This window comes from Cebus imitator, unplaced genomic scaffold (assembly GCF_001604975.1).
Source record: "Cebus imitator isolate Cc_AM_T3 unplaced genomic scaffold, Cebus_imitator-1.0 Scaffold203, whole genome shotgun sequence".
NCBI lineage: Eukaryota > Metazoa > Chordata > Mammalia > Primates > Cebidae > Cebus > Cebus imitator.
Genome location: NW_016107518.1, coordinates 168,195 through 175,491, shown reverse-complemented (window position 1 = coordinate 175,491; position 7,297 = coordinate 168,195). Strand labels below are relative to the sequence as shown.

At 59.3% G+C, this 7,297-nt stretch overlaps 1 protein-coding gene across 4 annotated transcripts in view; it reads left to right on the top strand.

Annotated features, from left to right (window-relative positions):
* The first annotated feature begins 924 nt into the window (after window positions 1-924).
* SIN3A (SIN3 transcription regulator family member A) overlaps window positions 925-7,297 on the top strand; it is an 87,910-nt gene continuing 81,537 nt past the window's right edge. Inside the window, exon 1 of one of the 4 annotated variants that reach the window (XM_017547946.2) lies at window positions 925-980. The gene's annotated coding sequence lies outside the window, so the exon portion shown is untranslated. Of the gene's footprint in view, window positions 981-5,176; window positions 5,416-7,297 lie in introns of those variants that run through there. The other 3 variants (XM_017547944.2, XM_017547947.2, XM_017547948.2) reach the window with 3 other exon arrangements.

The window sequence follows — 7,297 nt, the reverse complement described above, 5'->3', positions numbered from 1 at the left end:
CTGTAGTTGTGGGCCTGTGACTGTGCTGCCTGCATATTCATTCGGCTGTGCACGTCCAAGAATTTTGCCCAACTAAAAGTTGTAAACTGGTTCCATCTCCACACCCCCATCCCATTTTTATGACTACAGCCACATATGAAGGTCCTTTTTTTGCATTTACCCCTTTGTGTCCTTTGCTGACAATGACCTGCCCCTCCAATTCTGCATGATGAAATCTTTAAGACCCAACTTGAACGCCACCTCTTCCATGAAACCAATTTTCCTTCAGCAGAAGGAATCTCTCTTCTCTGAGCTCCTATGGATGTCTATTTACATACACATTCCTGCCTTGCCTTAGGTGCCTTACGTAGACTCTCCTCGGCTGAGTCTGGAGCCCTTGGAGGGGTAGAGTAAGCACGTCACCCAGTCTGTAACTGCACCTAGCAGCAGGTGCGGTATGAATGTCTGCCTCACCCACAAGTAGGGACAAGTGCCTGCTGCCCGCGGACGCAGGGCTTCCCGTTTGCGTCACTCACTTTTAGGTCCACCTAACAGAGTGGACCGGACACGGTTAGGTCACACAGCCAAAGGAGTCTGCCCACTTCAGCCAGCGGCTAGGGTGCACCTACCTTCTCTACTGTCTAGCTCCAAATGGGTTGTGTGTGTGAAGGGAGTTGGGGCCCGGTAGCCCCGCTGGCTCATCAACCGCGTCCACTCTGAGGATCTCCGAGCCCCAGAAGGCCTCCTTCCAGTCCGAGGACCTCAAGAAACTGCAGTCGGCGTGCGGAAGCTATAAGGGCCTCGACCACGGATGCGTCTCTCACTAGCCTTTAGTTTAATAAATTTATTTATATTTTTCGGAAGGAGGGAGCATTCAATGAAGGGGAAGAGGCGGGGCGAAGGGCGGAGGCGGGCCCAGGGTGACTGACGTGAGCTCCGGGGAGCCAATGGCCCGTGGGGGGCGTTCCCCCCCATTCAGGACTCCTCGCCTGGCTCGGAAGGTATGTTAAACAGCTGCTTTTAATTTGGTCCCCCCAATCTCAGTCGTTTGGGGGGCTAATCCGCCGGCCGCTCGGTCTGGCCCGCCCGACGTGGTGTGGGCCCCGCGGGCCCTGGGACCGAGCTGAGGGGAGGCTTGGAGTCCCGCGGCCGAGGTAGGCGAGGGACAGGCCAGGAAGGAGAGCTCTTGGCGCCGCCCGCTCGCTTGTGTGTGTGTTTCCAGCCGGGCGGGAGCCGCGGGGAGGGGGTCGGTCCGGCCTGGGGTCGTCTCTGCGCCGGCAGTGCCGCCTAGTTTATCTCACCGAGCAGTCGGTTTCGGTAGCTTTTGGCGGCGTACTGGAGAAGAAGCGGGCAGGAGACCCCCGCTCCTGTTGTGCCTTTTTCAAAAAAAGAAAAACATTAGGAAGGAAAAGGGGGATTCCGCACGCCGACTAGAACCGGGCCCGGGCCGCGGCTTGCAGGCTCGGCAGGGGGCGGCGTCTCGAGCATGGTCGGCAGGGCCCATTGAGCTTGCGGCGCCCGGAGTTGCTTGAGAGCTGGAGTTAGCGAGCGAGCCGGGGCCCGCGGCTTTCCCGGCTACCCACGCTGAGCAAGGGCGGCAGCCGCCCCGAGGGTTTTGTTTCTGCCCGCAAACTTGTCGGAGGGGGCGGTGGGCGCGCTCAGGAGAGGCGCGGGCACAGCAGGCCCGCGGTTGTTATGGACTCTGGGGGCGGGGGCAACACCGGACTTGCGGGAGGGGCGGCCGGGGGCGGGAGAGGCCACCGGAAAGAGTCCCTGCGCCTCGCCGCTAACCCCGCGAGCTGCCGGGGCTCTGAACTCCCCGACCGTGGCGGTCGTCAGTATTCGGTGCCAGAACCCGGCAGGCCGCGAGCCGGCGAGGAGCTCGCACCGCTGGTGGGGAAAACCCCCAGGAACTCGGCGGCTTCGCCCCGCGGCCCCGGCTGATCCCCTTGCAAACATGGAGCTGCCTGCTTCCCCGCCCACCCCAAGGCGGCGGCGGCGGCGACTGCTGCTCTTTTCCCCTCCCCCGGCCGTGCCGCCGCCGGGCCACCCCCCTTCCCGCGAGGTGCCACTGCTGGCTGCTCCACGCGGATGGGGCGGGGGCGCGGGCGGGGGCGCGCCCACGAGGGGGTGGCCTGAAAGGGGCAGTGAAGGTCGGAAACTGGGAAAACAGTCTCCACGCTCGGAATCGGGAAAAGGAAATGCATCAGCGGGCGGGAGGGGCGCGGGGGGCGCGCCTGTCAGCCGGGATGGCGGCCGCGAGCGGGTAGGCGGGGCGCCGGCGCGAACCGTCCCGGCCGGGCGGGGCAACACCGGGAGAGGCGGCGCAGGGGCTCCCGTCCACCGAGCGCCACGCAGCCCCTGCCAACACTCCTCGACCCAGACTGTTTACTATCTACTCCGCCGGCGGCTTGTGCAACCCTCCTGGAGGGGAGCGGAGGGGCGGGCCCGTTTCCTCTCTCCCACCTACCTCGGGCTCGCCCGGAGGCCCCGCCTTCTCTTGTCTTCCACTGGCTGGGCGCGACCCCCTTTTTCCTCCTTCTCGGATGTGGATTGGATGACATTCTCCCGAGCTCCGCCTATCGGGAGGCCGAGCTGGAGTTTAAGTTGCTAGGATTTTTTTTTTCCGCGGAGGGAGGAGGGAGGGTTCCTGCCGCTGATGAGAGGCGTAGGGTCCCGCCCCCGCCTCTGATTGGTGAGACGGGTAGCCGGGCCTCCTCCGGCTTTGCGAGCTTGGAGTGGGAAGTCCACCCTTGCTGCCCGCCTCCTCCCTTCGCTCCTGAGCGCGCTCGGCACATGTGTGAGGCCCGCCTAGCTCCTTCGAACTGCCCTCCCGCCCGGAAGTCCTAGGCTCGGCGCCCTTGGCGAGGGGGGCGGGGATAGCCGAGAAGCCACACAAAGGTTCCACCGAGGCTCGAGACCCGGTAGCCTTCGGGGTGAAGCCAGGGGATTACAGTGAGAAGTGGATTTCGGTAGCGAAGCTCCGGAGGTTCTGCATAGGTTGAGATCTGCCCTTCGTGGCCAGGGTCAAGTACTAAAGTTCTAACCCTGTGGCTTGGCTATTTCCGCGCCCCTTGACTTCTCTGAGCTTAAACTGAGAACTCTGTAGACGCTGCAAGTGTTTGTTCTTCCCTAGGCATGGTAGCTGCCGTCCTTAGTTGGCTGTGTCTGAGACTTGACAACCTAGAGCGCTGGCCTGGGACCCTTTGGCGAGATCCAGCGCAGGTGGTACCCTGTGATCTCGGGACGTCGTGAGCGGCCTAATGCTGGCTTGGGTTCTGAGTAGTTTTTGATACCATGGTGAGCCTGCCCCGTGATACTCAGTCTAGTGGTGGAAGGGGGCGCAAAGTTAGAAGTAGCCTTGGGTCGGTTCTGCTGGAGTACCACTTCCTCCTAACTTCCCAGCAGTTTGGCCCGGGGGTCGCTTCGTTGGTCTTATTTTTAGAGCTCTGTTCTGGGGCAGGGCTTGGCTACTGGCGAGGCTGCTCCCACCTGTCGACTCCCCATGAACTTCACAATTCTCTGCTGTGGTTTCGTGGCTCGAAGCCATCATTGGCGTCAGGCCCACCTGCTGCCAGAGGTCGTTCCTGACCATTTCCGCTGGATTGCAGAGGGAGGACAGAGTTGGACCTAGGAGTGGGTTCACTGGGCCTGTCCCTTAGGGTCTCAGCTCTCTGGGAGGAGGATTCGACTTCCTCTGGAGTGCGGTAAAAACCTAATCCCGCCCCCTCTCCTGGCGCTGGCAGAGTATCCCCCCAAAGTAAGGTCAGCTCATGCCCACGCCCTATTGGGTGAATAAATAAAAACAGACTAGGAGTTGAAAGCACTTTGTTTCACTGTGTGTTCGAGGCACTGTTACTTACACAGAGAGGGCACAGGGACTGCCCTTAACACTCCTGGCCAGGAGAAGGTGAACAGCCGTTTTATGTCCCCAACTACGGAAGTTTTATCCTTTCTCTGAGTGTGACATGACCCCAAAGTTAATTTATGCCGTGGCCTGTTTCAGTCTTTTCCTCTCCTTTCTCAGTTCTGAGGATGCTTCCAGATCCACCGGGGAGATCGTGAGTACTTGTGCCTCACGCCCCGCCCTCCGGAGGCTTGCCAGGGCGGTGGCTGTTAGGGCCCGCCTCTCTTTGGGTTATCTCCGCCCTCCTAGGACTGCATATTCAGCTCTAGCGAGTGGGCTGGACACCCGTGGGGTTATTTCTCTGCTTAGGTCTCCAGACCTTAGTTCTGTACTCTACTTGGCTGAAAAGAGTTGCCAGCTGCTCCGGGTATTTGTGTTTACGAGGACACAGTATGTAGCATGTAAACTGTAACTAGATGGGGACTATGAGTTCTCACTCTCTCATTTTTTTGTAAGGGAGTCCTCCAGGGCGGGCTGCCTTTCCTCTTCAAATCCTAGGATGTGGGGTCTCTGCTGATGATCTCCGCGCTGCGTCCTGTCTCAGGCCCTGGAACTCCGAGCTTCAGTCTCTAGTGTAAACATTCCACAAAAGGACTGCTAAGGTTCAGCCTCCCCGCGCAGGGCGGAATTAGGTCCTTCCTAGACGGGCGCCCTGGCCAATGGAGGGTCCTACCAGCGCCAAGATAACCAATCCTATTCTTGGGGCGGGGCCTGGCCCGGCAGTGCGGTAGGCGGAGCCTGTTTCACTTACAGACATTTTACCCCACATCGGTTACTTACCTTCCTGGGGCGGTGGGAGAGCCAGGGGTAGCCTTCCAATGCGATGACCGGCGGAGGCGGGAGCCAACTTATTAGGCCTGTGGCTGAGACGCTGTGAGGTGGGATATGTGGTGTCCTCCAATAAGACGGGAAGAGCTTCCCGGCTTCCTCCAATAGTGTTGGGGCTCGGGGGTGGGCTTCAGCAGTCCGTCTCCAATAGGCGGGGTTGAGTTAAGGAAGCTCCCCGCCAATAGGGGCGTGGAGAAGGTGAGCGGCTCCCCCTCCCCTCCCAGTCGAGGGGGGAAGGGGCGGGAAGTCAGCAGGCAGGCCTCTGTAACTGGCTGAGTCTTTGATGGGCGGGTATTGCGTCCTGTGCTGGAACGAAGCTGAGTCTTCCCTCTGCGGGGCGGGCCGGGGGAGTGGGCGGGATTTCCCGGGTAACAGAGAAGCGGCCGCGGCGGTAGAGGCGGCGGAGACGGTTTCTCCATCTTCCCCCCTCCCCTTCCCCCCTCGGAGTTTCCCTCCCTCCCTCCCTCCCTCCTTCCCAGTCTGGGCACCGGAGCCTGTGACCGCTTCGTTAGCGGAGAGGTAGCTGCCAGTCCGCTTCGGCGGGCCTGTGCCCCGCGCTGTTCTGCGGGCCTCCCTACTGAGCTCGCGGCTCACGCCGAGAGGGACACGCAGTGACGAGCGGCCGAAGCAGCTTTGCGGTGAGAGCACGCAGGGCCGGGGGTCGGGCGGGAGCCTGGTGGCGGGTAACGCTGGACTCGAGGGTGTGTATTTTTAGGGGGGGCTGACCTCCTCGGCTTCCCGTAGAGCAGACGGGCGGGAGGTGTGTGGCTGTGTGAGGGGGGTGGGGGGCGGAGCGGGGTAGCTCTCCGCGCGGGAGGGGGAGGAGAGCGTAGTCCCGGTGCGCGCGGAGGGGGGCGGGCTCTCGCGCCGCCGCTCAGAGGCGGGGTCGGCGCGCGCGTGCAATTGTGGAGAAAGGGGCGGGGCCGGCCTCGGGCTGAGTGTGGTTTGCGGCCGACTACCCACTCCTCTGCTCCGGGGGTGGGCGGGGCCTCGGGGTGGCGGCGCGCTCCGGCCTGCTCGGGTCCGGGACGGGTAGGGGGGTCTCCCGCGTGTAGACTCTGGGCGCGGCAGAGAGGGGGCGTGAAGTCGAATTCCTCCGCCTTCTCGGGATCCGGTTGGCCGGAGGGGCCGTACTGATCCGCGGTGCCACTCCCCTTGGTCGTCCCCCCCCCCGCCCCGGCCCGGGGTTTCCGCCTCCTTGGCAGTGAGGCGGTGCTAGGGAAAGCCCGCTGTCGGGTCTGGCTGGGAGTCTCGGCGTCTAGATCTGCCCCGCCCTATGTCTCCGTGGTGTGGGAGGAGCCCCCGCCCACTGGGAGCTGCAGAGGTGTCAGGACTTACTCCAGCGGCTCGGTCATGCCATCCCTGTTCCGGAGCTGTTTTCTCCGCTTTGCTCCTTGCAGCGTGTCTGGCACTGTGCAGGCTGGAGAGTGGGAGCATGGTCACTTCCACTCCCCTCTTGGTTGTAACTACTGGGGCGAAGTGCTTTAGGTCCTCCCGTAGGAGCGTGCGTGGCTGATGCTGGGACGCTAGTTCTGTGGTGGTGATGGTGGGGGAGGGGAGGGAAGGGGAGTCGTTGGAGACCAGAAATGTGGCAGAGGGAAAATCTTCCCTGGGGTTCCCTTGATGTTCAGTTACGGTGGCTGTGCGGGGCGGGGCTTCCTTTGAGCCAATGGGTGGTGGGTAGTAGACTTGGCGTCTGTTTCGGTGCGTTAGGACTTTAAACCCAGTTAGCCTTGAAAAGGCAGTGGAAGCTCCTCTTTACAAGGCTGAGATTTATAACAGTTAAGTTTGGATTTACATTTTAATCTCAAAACTGGTCTATTTATAAAGTAGGTGTTTTGTGTTTTGTTTTGTTTTTGTTTTTAAAGAAAAACTCAGACTTTGAATAAAATACTCTGATATCTCTGACACATATTTTTGAATGCTTCCATTGTGCAGTTGGTTCTGGTATATAAACTTAGTTTCCCGGCAGGGCTCGGTGGCTCACTCGTGTAATCACTGCATTTTGGGAGGATAAGGCAGGTGGATCACTTGAGGTCAGGAGTTCAAGACCAGCCTGGCCTACATGGCGAAACCTCATCTAAGTACAGGTGAAAAGTCTTCTCTTTCTGGTTTTCTTTAATTCTATTAGAATTAGTAGAAAGTACTCAATACATCTAGACCACTTTCTACTTATAGTCTACATAGTACAGTGTTCTTGTTCTTTTTATTTCAGAGTCAGGTGAAGTTGTGGATCAGGGTAGCCTTCTGTATATGACTTTTGTAGCGTTGCCCTCCACCCTGTATTGGAGAGTCACCTTAGGACATTTTAGATATGCAGAACCACATTAGATGAGACTTTGACATGATACATTATATTTTCCTATTGAGAGAAATTATTTCAACGTTTTTCACATTTTTCATGAGAAAGTAAGCATGGAACGAATGTTTATGTAGTGATGTCTAAATGAGCCTCTGGTTAATTACCTGAAGTGCAATTCTAGATTTGTGCTTTGGTTAGTAGGGCCGAGTGGTGCCCTGTGCTATATAATCTGTGAAAAGGGTAGGTCCTACCTTCTCTGCTAAGGATGTTGTAAAAGCAAC